This window comes from Buteo buteo, chromosome 21, assembly GCF_964188355.1.
Source record: "Buteo buteo chromosome 21, bButBut1.hap1.1, whole genome shotgun sequence".
Lineage (NCBI taxonomy): Eukaryota > Metazoa > Chordata > Aves > Accipitriformes > Accipitridae > Buteo > Buteo buteo.
In genome coordinates, this window is record NC_134191.1 from 13,038,470 (window position 1) to 13,055,783 (window position 17,314).

The following is a 17,314-nucleotide window of genomic DNA, read 5'->3' on the forward strand; positions in this document are numbered from 1 at the left end:
CTTGGAGAAGTGTGGGTGAGACCATGCTTTGGGCCACAATGCTGGTCATGGAAAATAAGCTATATTCTGATGAATGCTATGTTTTGGTATTAGGAGAGCAGTGGTGGGAGAGTTGTCAAGGGCTTATTGCTTTCTCTGCAGAGAATAGATTCCTGAATTGCACTGTGACAGTCTGTGGAACCCACAGTCCTATTTGCTGGTGTCAGTCCTCTGAATCTCTCCAGAAAAGGGGTCAGTCCAAAAAATCTCTCCACATTATGCTCCCACACCCATTAATCATGGGTACAGAGAGGTGACGTCCTGCCACTACAGCCTTCGAGAGGAGGTGGTGAATAGGTTAGGAAGTAAACAAGTTGTTTGTTCTCAGTGGTATATGAAGCTCTCTGGGGATAGCAGAAGGAGGACTGCTCTACTGAGAGATGCTCCTGATGAACATTAATCACCACTAACTTAATGTTCTGCAAACTTAATACACTTTAAGTGAGTTGTATATAGTGCTCATTGTCTGGCCAGACAGTTTACCCCAAGAACTATGTTGGTGTGACTGCTGTTCATTTCAATGCTAATCAAGTTTAATATAAGCTTAAAATGCACACCCTGTTTAAACCCCAGTTTACATTGATGATGTAGGTAGAACAAGAAATTTTCTTTTTGTCAGTCATCTTCAAAGGTCAGCCTTCATGTTTCTTACCCACTGATATGAGAGGTTATCCCAACTGTTGGCCCAGACAGCTGATTCAGCTGCAAAAAAAGATACATTGGGCTTCAAATGCACCCCTGAACTTCTGGGGAAGGCATGCTGCCTTTCTTGGGATATCTGCAGAAGCAGTAAAATGCAGAAATCCCTTGTATTACAAGCCTTTTTCATGAGGTTGCTGATTGACTATTTAGGAAGCCAAAAGGGCTGAGTAATTTGGATAATTTGCATAAGAAGCCTCTGATGTTTCTCAGCTTCATTCATTACTATACTTAATATGTAATTACAGTTAGGTAAAATACCATTAGCCATTAATTCCCTCTTACTGATGAAGATGGAATTGAGTTACCACTTGAAAGTGTCTTATTTCATGCTTCTTAGTGCCTGAGCCTCCAGAGAAGCATCTCTGAAATATCTCTGTAGAGCAGGCAAAGCATGACTTTCCTAGAGCTGGACTGGAGTTGTGACACAACCTGAACAATCAGTATTTAGGATTTTAGTTCAGTTTCTCATGTTTCTTGACATCTGAAAATGTTTAAGAGCCTTCCAGAAGGCTCCCAGGATTTAATGAACTCCCCAACCAGGTGATTTTCCTGGGGTGGGGATGGTCAGTGTGACTTTGTATGTAGCTGAGAAGCTCTAAGGGCTTTTACTGGTACAGGTTTCTGCTCCCTAGTTCAGGGAGGGAAAGATGGGCACTCCATGCAGCAGAGAGCTAAAGCATTTCACACGGGATGGTGTGCACAGCACAAGGTCTCTGTTGTAATCTTTGGCCTCCTCCCTTATCTTTCCAGGGCATATCTGTGCAGATGGGAACAGGCAGAGCTAAGCTCTGCTTCCCGATCTCCCAGCTGGCTGGACACAAGCTGGTCCCGGTCCAGGTGCCGTGTAGGTGCATTAGCAGAGTGCAATCCCAGAACTAATACTCCTTGCCCTGTGGCACAAGGATGGGCAAAGAGAGAGTGCACTTACCTCTGTCCATAGACACTGGCACACCTAACCCCTTTGCAAGGTGCAGAACCACTGGAGGAGAAGGGATGTCCAGGAGTGTGGGCAGCCCAGGAACATTCCCAGAACTACCTCTGCTCCATGTTTTTATTGCAGGGTCCTGAATCATTTGGCATCTGAAAGCACCAGCAAATAAGAAGGTGTCCAAAGTGAGTTTCTTTGCTTCCCTTTAAGTTCTGGTTCATTATGACTTACCTTACATTAGTATTGTGAAGCTTTGTTTCTTAATATTTGCTCGTTGGACAAGATCCCAAAAGGAGGGTGTTAGACAGGAACACCTGTGTGTGACTCCAGCTTCAAATCCAGATTTTCATGTCCCTGAGGAAATGTAAGGGAAGATGTGCTTTGCATTGTGGGGCAATGACTGGATTAATCACCCCCAAGGAATGACTTTGCCTTCTTAAATTACCCTATTAAAAGGACTTCCTGATAGAATTTCAGGGATAATCTTACTGACTGGTGCTAGAGTAAGAGACTCGGTATATATGCATACATCCATGATACACTTTACACATTCAGGTCTAAGGAGCCCCACAGAGCTTCAGTATCCAGCGAGTCTGAGTGCCTGTGAGCTCCTGTTCCTTATGATTTGTCAACAGAACTCGTGACTGAGTCCACAGAGAGTTAATTATGATATATTTGACATGCCTTATTATAAACCACAGCTGCAGGCCTCAATGTATACAGCAGGCTTCCTGCAAGTCTGTCATTTAGACAGATCAACCCAACATTGCTGCAAGGTCACAGCTATTCAGGAAGCTACGTTAACTATAACTGACACTTGAGGTGAATGAATTTACTTCATCCAATAGTGGAAAAAAAATCACCAGTTGTCTTTGGATAATGAAGTGTACTTACGGGTGTACTGTACACACAGACTTGTGACCACCTCTGCACTATTTCATGGTCGTCTTACTTTGATTTTCTGTTCCTTCCATTCTGCAAGAGAAGATAGGCCCCTTGCTTTGTCTTGAAAAGAGCTAGTGACATAATGGAGACCAGATCACAGGACTAAATGAAATGATTCATAGTTTATTAGATGTTAAGGTCAGGAGGGACCATTATGACCAAATGCTCTGACCTGCACAACATAGGCTGGAGAATCACATCCAAAAATTACTGGAGCAAGTCCTCTATTTGTATGGGAGCTATGAAGATATCTTTTAGAAGAAAGGTCTTAATTTAAATTACCACAAGTGGTGGGAGGTCTCTCCGATTATAGTAATTGCCATGGAGCCGTGACATCCCTCTGCCCCCAGCCAAAGTGCTCAGGGCTCAACTATAACATGATCATTTTACCCTGCACACCTTTCCAGAAGGAGAAGTTCAAAGCAGAAAACAACAGCAGGGTTTCAGAGAGGAGAAGGCTATGAATTGACTATAGCTCAGGAAGTCAATGCAAACTGCCCGTTGAAAGGAAGGAAAGGAGATGGGTTAAGGTAGGTTTTACTGAGATTCATGAGGCTATTTCAATTCATCTAAACCAGGCTCTGATGTAAGTAGAATAGCCTCCTGTTGGTCTTGAGCTGCAGACAGTGCAAGGGGCACTTTGAGATTGCTCCCGTCCAGTCCACAGTCTAGTAGATGATCCACAGGGGTGCACTGAAGAGTAAATGCAAAGCATAGTTCTCTGCACTGAGCAGAAAAAGGCCTGAGGGTGTTTTGCCCTCGAGTGAGCTTGATCCTTTTTCAAACAGATGTGTGGCATGTTTAAAAGCAAAGGGAGGACGGGACATCAAACGCTTCAGAGCCTGACCCTGCCAGGGGATCTGTTTCTGCAAAATACTGGATGTCCTCAAGTCACTGATGAGTGTGAAAGCCAGAGCTCTCCAGCAGATAGCAAGATCAGCTCCTTAGTAAGAGTAGTGGTGTGTGGCAGGCAAACTTCCCCTGCCTGAGCCAAGAAGGAAAGCGAGCATCTTCTCTAGGCATCTCTTGTACTCTGATACACTGGTTCTGTATTTCTCTATGTGCCTAGTTTGATCCTCTGGACAAGAAGCTTCAGACTTAAAAGAACACGAGCATAAGCTCCCACAGTGCCTCTGTTCACAGCCCGGTTGCTGTGCAAAGCACTCATTCCTCTCACAGGCTGCTCCGAAGCGTGGCTTTTCTGATAGCTCATTTACTGGGAGTATGCCTGACCTTTAAAGGGTTCACGTTCAATTACCCCTCTGTGTCACTTTCTGGTCACCAAGCAAATATCTCAAGCAGCCAAGAAGGCAGTGCAGCTGATGAGGATGTTTCCAGCCAAGTCCTGTAGCAGGAGGGGAAAAAGAGACATGGGAGTTGTTCAGAAAGCCACATGCAAAGTAAGAAGTGATCTCTTTAGGAGTATCCATTCCCACTTGCCCTCCAGCTTGCCTCTAGGTCACAACAACACCCCTTTCTAAAAAGTTTTTATTACCACTACTATTGTGGTTTGGGGATCTAGCAATAATGGAGTCTTCAGGGCAAAATAATATATATATACACACACACCTATCAACCCCATTGACTATCTTCATATGTAGCTTGCAAAGATATTGCATGAATAATTGATAGCATGGTTCATGTTGTGCCATTGATTAGCTAGCCGCTGACTGAACCGTCCACCCAACCCTTTGAAGATGAAGTGCTGAATATTTATTGTCATCATCACAATTCTGGCTTTCAGTTCCATGGAGAAGGGCCAGCACTGAAACTCCAGCTCCAGCCACCCTAAACATGGGTGTTGTTTGGAAGCTGATCCACAATCAGGTTCCAAGTTTAGCAGATCTTTTTCATGGAATGAATAAAACCCCAGGTGTGACCATCTTGGGGTCAATCTCTGGCCTCACTGGAATCAGTGGGACTTTTGCCAGTGACTGGAGTTGCAGGCAGGAGTTCAGGCTTGTGAGGTTCAGGATAGGATTGTATTTACAACTTGTCCTTACCTTCTTACTTAAGCTTGTGCAGGAGGAGAAAGTGTTCCTCGGTTTGTACCCTTTCCTAAGGACCTAAGTAGAAGCAGGTAATTAAAAATGTTGTCTTCAGTGTCTTGTTCTCAGGCAATAGGGAAAACTTTATAATCTCCTGCCCCATCGTCTCCCACTGTCACGTACACATCCCCTTTATTGGACGTTCTCACTACATGTGGTTTAGCATGTTAGCCCAGCATTTCTGGAAACTTGTAATGAATTTTATTCTCCAAAGGACATTTATCCCTGTAGCCAGAAACGTCCCTCAGACAGCAGACTTTCACTCTTTCGGGAGATGCATGAGATCAGATGAGGGTGAGAGTCCTTTATGGGGCTCTGTTACTTTGAGGACCTCAGCCAGAACCACTCTCTTCTCTTGCTCACTGTAGTCAGCCTTATCCGGCAGCATTGTTGTGCCTAGGGACAAGTCAGGTTTCTCTGTCTGAAGAAGAGTCTTGTATTAAGGTGGTGTTTTTCTTCTTCATATCGATACACAGAGGTTGGAGATGGAAAGAAAAAAGGGCTGCTTCTTGCCATCACCCCTGTTCCTTTTGAACCTGCACTGTGGCCAAACTGAGTGTGTCTGTCAGCCACACACGCTGCCAAAACACACTTGGAGCAGCTGCGTGCTTGGGAACGCAGGGAGCCGAGAGCCAGCCCGGCACCAACTGCAGAGCAGCTGCTGCCCAGAGGCACTTTGTGCGCTAGCTGCTGAGGACCACATCCCATTGCGGTGTGGCAATGCTCGCTGTGACCGCAGCTCGGGGTTCTGACATCCAGCTTGCTCTCTGCAGCACTGAACCACATTAATCTGCCCCTTTCCAACTTCATACGCCATTTCCAATGTTTTTAACTTCTGATGAATTCTGAGCTTGAGAATTAGTTTCTGTGGGCATAGGTGAAGGAGAAGTAATACACTGAAAAATGAGTGTTTTAAGAAAGTGTCTGTTCTACTTCTGGAGAGGATGGACTGCCAGTAGGCAGAGGTAGAGAGAGAACTTTCTCCTGCCTGGGACAGGGCAGGATGTTGGGCTGATGCTGGCAAGAAAAACAGCTAGGGGACAAGGAAGAGTAAGTGATCTATATTTTACTCTGGCAAACTCTACCAAGCCGTATCAGTATATCTCCTTGTGTGCTTTACTTTTTCCTTGCTCTAAAAGGATCTTTGGATTTAACATTGTGAGCATGGGGAAATGAATGCTTAACACTCAGATTTCAGTGTATCCTTGCACAGAATCCATTGGCACATGCAATAGACACAGTGAGCCGAGGCACTTGCCCTGCGAACTTTAAGGATTAAGGTTTTAATGTGGGTAAATGCTGGGCAGATTTCCTTTGAGCAGCTCTCCCAGTGTTCCTGTGAAATGCAAACCTCCCTGTATAGCCGCAGTGCTGAGATAAGTAGTTATGCCAAAATAGTTGTTAACCAGATGAGAAGAAACCCATCTCGGTCCACAGGCACAAGCTCTGCTGAACCCAGAAGCCACTTGGCTGTTGTGGTCACTGTAGTCTGTGGTAAAAGCCTTCCTCATGTACGAGCAGAGAGGTGGGTGGTGATGCTAGGTTTAGGTTAGTGATGAAGATTTTTTTCTAAGAATCATATTGTCTGATTACTGCCCTTCAAAATTCAGTGTTTAAGGCAGATTCCTTCTGTAGTCAGCAGAGAAAGATAAGCACTTTAACTGGGTCCCATCTGAAGAGAAGTGTTGAAGATGGATTGGATGTAATTGCCCCCTCTTACCCTCCTAATGTTCAATGGGTTTGATCCCACCTGTTTCAATTTTGATATATGCAGTCAGTGACTCTAGTTATGCCATTGATATTAGTCAAGTTACACTGGGTTAATAGTGCTTACCACTCACATTTTCCCTCTTATCTGCGAAAGGCAAAGATTTATGTAGCTCAGCTGATGTGCAGTAGCTCAGTAACCAGAGCAGCTCAATTGAGTGTCTGAGAATGAGAAACGCAGTTAACTGCAATTTATAAAATACCCAAGGATGTATCTCCAAGTGTTGATAGTTTGTTACCTTGAGGAAGTATCTAGTTGATATTTATCATAGCTAGTTAGCAAATTGTGGAGCGGGAAGGGAACTCTGAAAGCCATCTCATCTGTCCTCTGCTATAGCTACCTGTGTGTAGATGCTTATGCCTTTAAAGGTATCCATTGTTGGAGGCATATTGGCCTAATGCTTCATTATCTCTGTAGTTTGAAAGCTCTTCCTAAGCTGAAGTCCAATTTCCCATGTCTTTCTGGATGCTTGTTAGCATTTCAACGTGGATAATTAAACTGGTGTATTAATGGACAACAAAATAAACTAAAAATTCCCAAAGGATGTTTAAGTGGTCAAGAGAGGAGAAGGGAGGCTTACAGTACCTCTGCAGACATAGCTAGATTTTGGCAGTGACAAGATAGTGACTGTCTGCAGTATTAAAGAGATGTTTTAGGAGATGCTTTGTTCAGGGGTGTAAGGTTGAAGCATTTACCATTTTTTTTCAGCTATTTTGCTTGAAAAAACTGCAAAGGACTTTTGAAGGGCTCTCCCAGCTCAAGTTAATGAAATATATTTTATTATATAGTGATGAGAAAAGTAAGGAGAACTTCAGCAAGATCTTTTTTGCACCTGTACAAGTCTGACTCTAGTACTTTTTTTAGCCTTGTGACCTGGTATTTGTTCAGTTAGAGTGATAGTCCCCTGGTGTTATAGATGGGAAGGAAGTTGTTTTAATGCTCATTCACAGCCAGAGTTTTCTGGGAGGGTGCAAATTCTTCAAAAGCTCATTAAATTATTACCTTCATCCCAGAGTGCACACTGCAAAACATTTCTCCCCAGTCTTAATGTCACCATCCGTTCAGGCTTATTATTACACAGCAGATCACAAGATGTAATGTACTACTAACATTGCTGCCGCAGGCTCCAAACAGACCATCACAAATATGGAAAGCTCAGGGCCCGCATACCTATTATGGTTCTCATTACTCCAAATTGCTTTGCTGCCAGCTCAGGGTTTCCAGGCAGTGCAGTGCAGGGTCCATTCACCAGAGTGTCTCTCTCTTGCGGCACAGGGGAGTATTAAACACATGGTGCTCAGCAGATTGGTTCTTGTTATTAGGTAGGATCTCCAAACAGAGAAGCCTGCTTGTCCGTCATTTCAAGGACTCAGGTTTTTTTGCTTAGCACACAGATACATAAATAGATTTTGCCTTAAGATACCAAAGCTGGTTTGGGTCCTATTTGTGGCAGAGGCTAGCTACTAATGGAATAAAAATCCATAAATGCAATCTCTCATGTGTCTGCAGCTTTTTTTACCCAAGTGTTTAAGAAAGCTTTACCACAGACCATGTTCAGTTGTTAACTTTAATTATCTTGGTAGCATAAATGAGAAGACTGAGACACACGAGACTAAAATGCTGCTCAAACTAGCAGCACATGTAAATGTAAGCTTTGCCTTGCCTCTTCCAAGCTTTCTTTTACAACAGCTGGACCATGCTGCCTCTAAAGTGCACAGCAGTGCCAATATCCTTCAGGGTAACATCAAAGCTTTTGGTAAACAGTTTAAATAGCTATTTAGCATATATCATGTGCTATGACTTCTCATTGTTTCTGAATCAGAAGGGCTTTGAATCCAATATAAACCTCTCACTGCTGATAGAGGGAAGCAATAATTCTGCTTATGGCCAGAAGCATAGAGAGGTTTGGGTAATGTGAGGGTGCAGATTCCTGAAAAGCCAAGGCATGTGATGTCTGCTCTCAGCATGTTGGTATGAGACTTAAAGGCAGCACGTGGGCTTGTATACCCATGGGCAGGCTCTTGACCCACACTTGCAAAATTGACACATGCACTTCTTGCATTCAGGAACTGAGCATTTCCACGCACAAAATGAGTGGTAGCACACAAGCAAGAACATACTGTCTTTTCCCCTTGTGCAGGCTGCAAATAAAAAATGAATTATATTTGTCTCCAGTGTTGTAATGTTACATGTATATATACTTGCATGTAGTCAGATTTCTAAGCTAGTTTGATGGAGTATCTGGCCTCACCATGTCAGGATGAGATCTTCTTGCATGGTGGCATATATGAACGCTTCAGGTTAGAGTCTGAGCCTGGAAAGATGTTCCTCATTATTAGAGAGAAGGGACTGGACAAGGAGAGATCAGGGAATAATGGAAGGTGATACAATCTAGGTGTTAGAGAGTTTAAACAAGGAAAATGTTTTTTTTTTCTGCTTGGAGTCTTCTGCTGGTATGTCTGTAGCTTTGCATAAGTTAGAACTCCTTGTGTCTCAGTTTCCTTAAATGTACCACAAGGGGAATGCAACCCAAGTTGTAAAGGGAGATCTGTGTATATTTTTTAGCCAAGTATCCCCAAAGTCTTTCACAAATAGAAAGTCAGGTTCAAAACAAGCTCAGCTGGTCCGGGTAGAAGGAAATACACAGAAATAGTGTCCCCCTGCTCCTGGAATGTACCCGTGTCTGGGACTGAATGTTACAGCAGCACTTTTTCACAGCCTGGCACAGCAGTTCACAACAGGGTAGAGAGATCAGGCACTGCATACCTCTGAAGAAGCAATGGTGGCGTAGATTTGAAGAATGTGATTTACCCAGGCTGGAGCTGGGAGATCATCTGCATAACAAGCTTTATTCCTTCAATCTGCACCCATGTTTGACAGCCCTTCTCTCACCGTATCTTGTGCCTTTGTGCTATGGTGGCAGAAGACTGATTTCCAGAGACTGCATTGCGTTGGCAGGGCAGCTCCAGAAGCAGCTGGGAGCTAAGTGTCTGACTGCATCCAGCTGTTGTCTGCACATGGGCATCGCAGCTACCGCATTGCCTGGCTGGATGTATCTAGTGACTTTCCAGCCATGGGAAATACTTAGGCAAACCTACTTTCAAGTGTACATCCTCCAAAAGATCTGATGCAGTGTTTCTAACCTTGCACTTTAGATGGGAACATGCCCTTGAATTTGGCCTCAAAAGACAGAAGTGGTCTTGCTATACTATAGGACAGGGGTTCATGTGGTACCTGTTGCTGCAGCACACAGCATCAAGAGTGTATTCAAACACTAATTTTCTTTTTCAAAATTAAAGTAAGACTCGGCAAAACCTTGGAAGTTCCTGTCTTTCCTTCCTCCAGACTGTACAGTTCTAAGTCTGGATCTTCTGAGGGGTTGAGAATATTAGCTCCTCTCTAAACAGTAAGTAATTGTGCTATTGGACCCTAGAGCTGTGGAGGATTAGACCCGGAACTATGGTAAGTGTAGTAGCTCATACTCGAAAAAGAACCGAACAAGTACCCAAGCCTAATACTGCCAGGGTTAATCTGCTGGGAGCACTTCCTATTAAATATAGAAACCAGTTTTCCATCTCACAAGCCAGTTATAAATAAATACCTTTTTTTTCAGGAGAGCCTGGCATGGCCCCAAATGAACCTGATCAGCCTCTGTTGCAGAGCTGTAACAGGCAGCTGCAAACCTACTTAACACGTGAAAAGGCTGACAAGCTGCACTTCAGCTGCAGAGCAGGATCACAAGTTTTTCCCCTTGTTTCTCTCTTCCTGTAGGTGAGATGCTCTGAGCAGGGCTGCAGAGGCTAAGGATGAGCTCTGCCCAGGCCTTTAGTGTTTGTCCCCTTCTCCTGCCTGTTGAGGAAAATAGACTGATGGGGAAAAGAAACTAGAGAGAACCTGGTGCTTTGCTTCATGTGTGGGAGAAAAAGGAGAAAAGTTGTGACTAAAATAGAACTGTAAGTGCTGAAGAAGTTGTTGCTGGTGGTTTTCAGTGAGGAGAGTTTGTCGGATTTGGGCTTGCACAAATAAGTGATACTGTGAGCAAGAGTTTGCAGGTGTGCAGGCCTACAGCCAGCTTCTCAACATAGGGAAGGAGCATGTGAGTGCATGGTAATTGATGGGGAGAAATAAAAGCTCAGTATTTGCACTGTCCTGCAGTTTGAAGGACACTGAGTCTGGATCCATAACCTGCCTTTTTGAGCCTAATAACAGCAGAATCAGGACATTTATGTAACATTTATATTCTTTTCAGAATACTAGTTAACAAATAAGCTGCTTGAGGAAGCCCATAAATTGCTCGAGGATCCTTCGATAGAAGGCATTACCAAGGGAGAAAATATGTCTTGATTATTCCCATGCTACTTGTAGGTCTTCCCTGCTACATAACCCACAGATTCTGCTCTTAAAAGGTAATCTATAACAATTCTCTGTGTCTGTTCTACACCAATGGTAATATGTTGCTCCCCCAGGTGACTAAGGGTTGGCTGAATAAAGAGCATAATATTTGAGAGGGGTTGTCAGAGATGTACTGGTCTGTGCCCCGATGTTGTTCAGATGTGGAGTAGAGAGGAGAAAGGCCACAAGCATAAGGGTGGAAATGGGACAGTGGCTTGTGGCACCAGTAATGTGGGCATAGGCAAATGGCAAAATCCTCCTTGCTCCATTTCCCTCATTGCAGCATTCTTGCAGGACACTAGCAAGGAGAGCATCCCTCCTAGCACAGGGGTGTACTGGGGACAAGTGACCCTCACAGTAGCCATTGCAGGAGGCCTCCTCTGGTTAGGGAGTCTATAGCTACGTTCCTCTCCAAGAAGGCTTCTGCTTGAGTTTTTTTCTCTGATCAACTCTGAAGTACAGAGTATGCTATTAAGTCAATCTCAAAATTCATGGAGTTGGGTTGAGCTTGGTGCCTCCCATGGTTTCCGAAAGGTCTATATGCTATCTTATGGGAGTTTTGCATTGGGATGTTTGGGGATTAAAATGCATTTGCATAATAACTACGTGCAGTTTGCATATGCATTTGGCAAGTTGTGAGACAGGATACACAAACTGCACCTTCCTTGTTAAACAAGGACTTTGAAAAGGTGCCCCTGAAAGTCTATGGCTATAACTGTCCTTTTTAAAAGCCTCATTTTGGTAACGAATGTGTTTGTGGTCAGTCTTCATAGTCCTCTTTAAGCCTTGTGTTTTCTGCTTAGACTTGTAGGCTTGGGCCAAGCTTGAGGCCATTTCGCATGGTGATCTCTGGGACACCTGTCAAGGAGGAGCTGGACTGAGACGAACAACTCATTCCAGATGCCACCAAGCAATCCTTAGCTTCTAATGACTGCTAGCCATTACGGCTCTGGATACAACTATAATTGGTAATCTGGGAGTGAAGGGGTTTCTTCTTCCCTTGACTAATTACCTCTGCTATTTAGACCTGCCCAAATCACTTTGATGGCATACCTTGTTTTGCTAAACAATCTTGCTTGGACTTCCCAGATCCTTCCTCCAGAAGGATTTAGCTTTTCTGGAAAGAGTTCAGGCAGGAACGTTTGTTGCTATTTGCAGCAGCAAACAGCTAAGAAATCAAATGCAAAGATTCCTAATACAGATTGGCAAAAGGCAAGAATGAAGCAGTTGCCTGAGGAAATATCCTGACAAACGAGAAAGATGTTTCAAAATGATCATTTGTGAGTCACTTAATAAAATCACTTCAGCACAGCTGTGCCCTAAGGAATAACCATCTAGATTTAATTCATCTTAAGTAAGAGGCATTTATCTGTGGGGAAAGGATGCTGGATGAGAGCTTTGTTCCTCTTCCTTGGGGGCAATGATACAGCTTTGAATATATTCAGTGGTGCCCAGTATTTGGCAAAACTGTGTGTTTTTGAAAGATAGTTTATTTTAACAGCTACAAAAAGGTGCAGTAAAAGGATCACTACGTTACTTTAAGATATTATTCCCAGGCATAACTGAATGGGAGAAATGACGTTCCTGTTACCCACTTTTGGAGCTGCTCCATCCCAGCAGAAAGATTTCCTACTGCCATCTCTATCAAACTCAAAGCACTTAAAAAACAGAGATGAGAGTTACCAGTCATAAGGCTGTGCCCTGTATCAAGACATTTCAGGTATAACATATTCTTGAATGGTTCTGCAGGTTATCTTGAAGTGGTCACTACAAACTGGAAACCAGAGAAAGACTGAGTACTGCCAGCTTTTACCTCATGTTCTGATGTGCACTACAGGGAACCAATTTCAGTGCTTAGCAGAAATACAGCCATCTTGTTTCTTGGCATAGGTGCAGTTATGCTAAGTTGAGCATGCTGAGATGACTAAGAATAATCATTCATTGTGAAATCCTACTGAATTTTCTGGGGTCAGGAAGATAACTCCTTTTTTAATACTAAATATTACTTTATCTGAAGAGAGCATATGTGGTGTTGCCATTAGTAAATTTGGGAGATGAAGCAGACTGGGTAGCTACTTTTTGGTAGCTAGGAAAACTCTTGATTTTTGGTTTTTTCTATCCTTCTTAGTCAGTAGCCTTAGCTGTCAGTGATGGTGAGAAACAGACCCTGCAGGGGCAGCAAAGAACAGGGGGAAAAGTCACCATTTGAGAGCCGATAGTGGTGTTAGTCAGAATAACGGAAGAGCTTAGAGGTGACTCGTGAATGAAAATAACTGGGTAATTAGCAGCAGTGAACATTTATTTAAGAAAAACAGAATCATTCAAATTAACCTAGTACCCAGCTGGGTTGACAGCTTACAGGCAGTAGTCTGTTGATTGGCTGACAGTGACACTCTAATGCACTGCTGGTCTCCTGTTGTACATGCAACCACTCAACGTTTTAGTTATGAAAACCCATGGGCCAATGTGCCAGTCTTTAGAGGTCTAGAGGGACAAAAATGGTCACTGGATTGACAGAAAAAGTGTTCTGCTGGGGCAGATAGGTTTGGTTCTCTCTGATTCAGCACTATCGCTCAATATTGGGCCCCATTCAGCCATACACTTTTTGGAAAGATGTTAGTTAATTGGGATGAGTTTTGAGGAGAGCTACACGAGTGAATGGAAGCTGATCTGCTTGCCTAAAGGTGAGGCACTTGAGGAGAACCACAAGAAGGGAAAGGGCAGTTTGGAAATGAGCTTACATAGTCATAAAGATATAACTGCATTCAGGGGCTGGAGGCTGAAACTGGTCAAATTCAGCCTCATGAAGAAGCGCATACTGGATGAGTTCTTAAACCTTATGGCTGATTCTCCTCCATCACTGGCAGGTTTTTTGTACGTCGGGTACTTTTCTAACAGAAATGCTGCAGTTCAACCAGGAGTTAATATAAAGACGTACTATGTCCTTTGAGTCACATGGGACAATGGTCCTTTCTGGCCTTGCAAGGTATCAACCACGGATGGGCGCAGGGTTCCAGTCTGGGGTCTGAGCCTTGTACTCAGGCTGGTGAGGTTTGGCGTTTGGGTTAAATATAATGCAAAATGAATGCACGTGTTTATTCCTCTCATTTTGCCTCAGGACACTAACTGTGGGAAAACCACAAAGTGTTTGGCTTCTTCCAGGGCTCAGGCAGTAGCCCACATCTCAGAGACCAGATGGCATGCAAAACATTTCCTGTTTTCAAGCTTTCCCTGTTGGGGTACCAGATGCGTCTTTCCTGTGGTGTCATATAGAGCTACACCGCTAATTCAGTGCAGGTAGCAGTCTAGCAGCGCAGGGCTTGGTGAGAAAGGACAGATTCCTTAACGCATGTCTGTGTTTCTCTTGCTCATGATACCTGAGAAAGCCCAGCGATGTAAACATGGTGGAAAACATGCCCTTGGTCTCATTTGCCATTCTGCTCTGGGAGTGTTGTGAAGCGTTCCTGTTCTGTGTTATCAGTTTCCGTGGGAAGGGGGCTGTTTGTGAGAATAATAACCATGTATGCAGAGGGCCTGGGTGTGCGTCCTTGGAATGAGGCAGCTGGATCCCATCCCTGGCTCACACTGGCATTTTCTGTTGTGTGGCAGCATTGGCACCATGAAATGTCAGGTCTCAAAATGGAAATGGTCTGGTATTGTTTAGGACCAATTCCAGGAAATGCCTCTTGGATAGAAGCACTCTCTCTTGCTGCCCCTTTTCCATGACCGCGTGAGGAGAAGTATCTAAAATAGGTCATTGTTATGCACGGAGAGAACCCTGTTCCCTAAGCTCCCTTGGTTTCCAAGTAAACGAGCTTTGGAGGTAAGTTAGCAAAAGAGGCTGATTCATTAGCAGCAAGGGAAATCTGTGCATTGGAGGGGTGCCCAGCTGCCCAAAGGGATTTACGTAGTGACATGCTCCTCAAATCTTAACAGAACAAGCTGAGTGATACACACACAGGCTTGAACTATATCACAATCACATGCTTGCTAGGCTCATTTCTTATCTCACGGGTTTCTCTGGAGAGTATCAGTTGCTTCAGTCCCTCATAGGGTTTTAAATTTGTAAGGGAAGGAGTCACAGTGAGGTATCTTCTAACGTGAGAAAATTCTGTATCTGTTTTCTTTTCCAAATTAGGTCACCTTGTAAGGCAGTTCTGGATGGAGTTTGTCCCTGCAGTTATGGAGGCTGTAAATAACATGTGTTACAACATGTTTGATGGGATTTCATTGCACCATCACTAGTCTATCTGAATATCATATCCCAAATTAATAACAAATTAATTTTATCTGCTGAAAGACCCCAACTGTCACCCTCCTGTCCAGAATGACATCATTTTGGGCAGTTACTCACTTACAGGAGGAACAGGGCCAACACGTTCTTCTGGCTTCATTACTGAGAGCAGGCTTGTGCACAGAGATGAGTGCTCCCCTTTGTCGGATCATCTGGAGTGCAGGGAGGAGAATTCAGTCTTTTTGGAGCATCTTCCGCCTCTTTGTTGGTGTGTCAAGCGGGGGTGCCAATTAGTGCCAGTGATGAGATGGGCACTCGTCCACAAGATCAGAAACGGAAACCCGCAAACTGCTCTTGCACAGGACGCTGAGCAGCTGTCGGATTATAAAGATCTCTGGCCCTTCCTGACCTGGGCCAGATTTGAACCATTGACCTAGAAGTGAAAAGCTTGAAATCCCTGCACGAGCCACGGGATAAATAGGACTTGCAGAGCTGCGTGCCCTCATTCCACATTCAGTTGCTGCCATCTAATGGCAGGTGGGGAGGGGAAAGGTCTCCTGCAATATAAATGTCTTGTCCTTGGGAATTTAGTACGTGGGAGAACCTGTGCAAATAGTTCTCATCAGCCCCTAAGAGTGCTGGGGAAGCACGGTGGTTTAGGCTGGTTTTATTCCTCCATAGAGTATTTTGACAAAGGCCCGTTGTGCTGCAAGTCAAGAGGAATCCCACTACAAAAAACGGTTCTTCATGCTGCTTTTGCTCTCCTGTGCTGGATTATTGCCATCCATGAAACCTGAATGAAAGTCTGTAGTTGTAAACTGGATTAACAACTGTCCCAAGGGCAACGGTAACCGAGTGATGGGTGCCTGTGGCAAGGGGAGGTGTCCAGAGAAAGTAGGTAGGAGATGGCACTGTTAATTTCTCTGAGTACCACTGGTGCACACAGAACATCTGCTTTTTTCAAGAACTTTGTTACAGAAAGAGGAGATGGAGACTAGAACACAATTAACTATCTGGAAATTATTGGGCCTGAAAGCTAACAGACAATAAAACTCACTTTCCTTCAAATATTACATAAAGGAAAAAGCAAAAGAGAAGGAGAGATGTCTCCTCCTCCTCCTTGCCCAACTCCAGGAAGTTCCTGCTGTGTTTTCTGTCTCTAAAACCCTAGGTTTGTAAGGCAGTAAGCGTTGATCACGTATCAGTTTTGCACTGCCTGTTTCCATGTACATACAGATCTTCAAATAATTCTTTTAAGCCACACTAGCTAACACTGTCTCATGGAGGAGAAAGGTTAGAGACTGCGTATTTCTTTATCCATCCATGCACTGCAGCCGTTGGGCGTCGAGAGCCATGTCCCGTGACGGGACTGCAGCCCAGTGAGCCATGGAGCAGTCTCCAGCAGCCTTAATACAGCCCCAGTAGTGACACGGGGGCTTGCATGGCCCAGCAGTCAAACAAAGTCTGTCACCAGGGCTAACTGAAGTCATAAATCAAGCTTTATATTTGAGAAATATCTCCAGTAGTCCCTAGTCACCGAAGAAATGCCATTTTATGACAGGAAACTGGGAAGAAAAGAAGTCATATCTCCGGAGAGAATACAAGCTGTAAAATTCCCCTCTGCTTGGCTGAAGTAATAGTTGCTGGAAAGGAAGTCCAGGAGTGAAGCAACATGGAGGAGAGGAAGGGAATACCAAACTTACTCTTATTTTCCTACTGGAGGAAACAGTCTTTAAAAGTACTGAGGAGAGAAGCAGAAACGAGTGCAATGTGTCCTCAAATGCCCTTGTAACTGCTGGTACTACTACCTGCACGTCTGTGAGAGAGCAGGGAAAAGCAGCACACATGAATTCTAACTCCGTGGGGAGTTAAAACATTTTAGCATGAAGTTGCTCAGCTGCGTGCCAACAAGCACTTCCCAGACTGCAGTAAGCAGCAGAGCTATCCTATCTAAAGAGTCACAGGAGCTCTGTTTGCAATCAAGGTCCAGCCACCGTTCTCTTACGTCAAAGCCAGGTTCTATCTAAACTTCTGAGAAAGTGCAGCTTTGTGCCGCTGCTGAAAGGCAGCCTTCTCAAATACGTACCCACTGGTGATACACCAGGGATTTCAGACTGGTACATGAGGTCACGGTACACGAGCCAAACAGTTAAGTCGCCTTCTGCACACAGAATGAGGTCTGGCAGGGTGCTGGGAGCTCTGGTTGTAGCTGCTGGTTAGACCCAGGTGGGAGATCCCTTGTAGAATAGTGACATTCC

At 44.2% G+C, this 17,314-nt stretch overlaps 1 long non-coding RNA gene across 2 annotated transcripts; it reads right to left on the minus strand.

Moving 5' to 3' along the window:
* Window positions 1-595: 595 nt before the first annotated feature.
* LOC142042573 (uncharacterized) lies at window positions 596-15,501 on the minus strand. 2 transcript variants are annotated; one of them, XR_012653806.1, is made up of 6 exons: window positions 15,181-15,501; window positions 4,618-4,680; window positions 2,564-3,959; window positions 1,901-2,023; window positions 1,670-1,821; window positions 596-741 (listed from the first exon to the last, which is right to left on the minus strand). It is a non-coding gene; the product is annotated as an uncharacterized LOC142042573 (long non-coding RNA). The 2 variants fall into 2 exon arrangements; XR_012653805.1 differs by lacking the exon at window positions 4,618-4,680.
* Window positions 15,502-17,314: the final 1,813 nt, after the last annotated feature.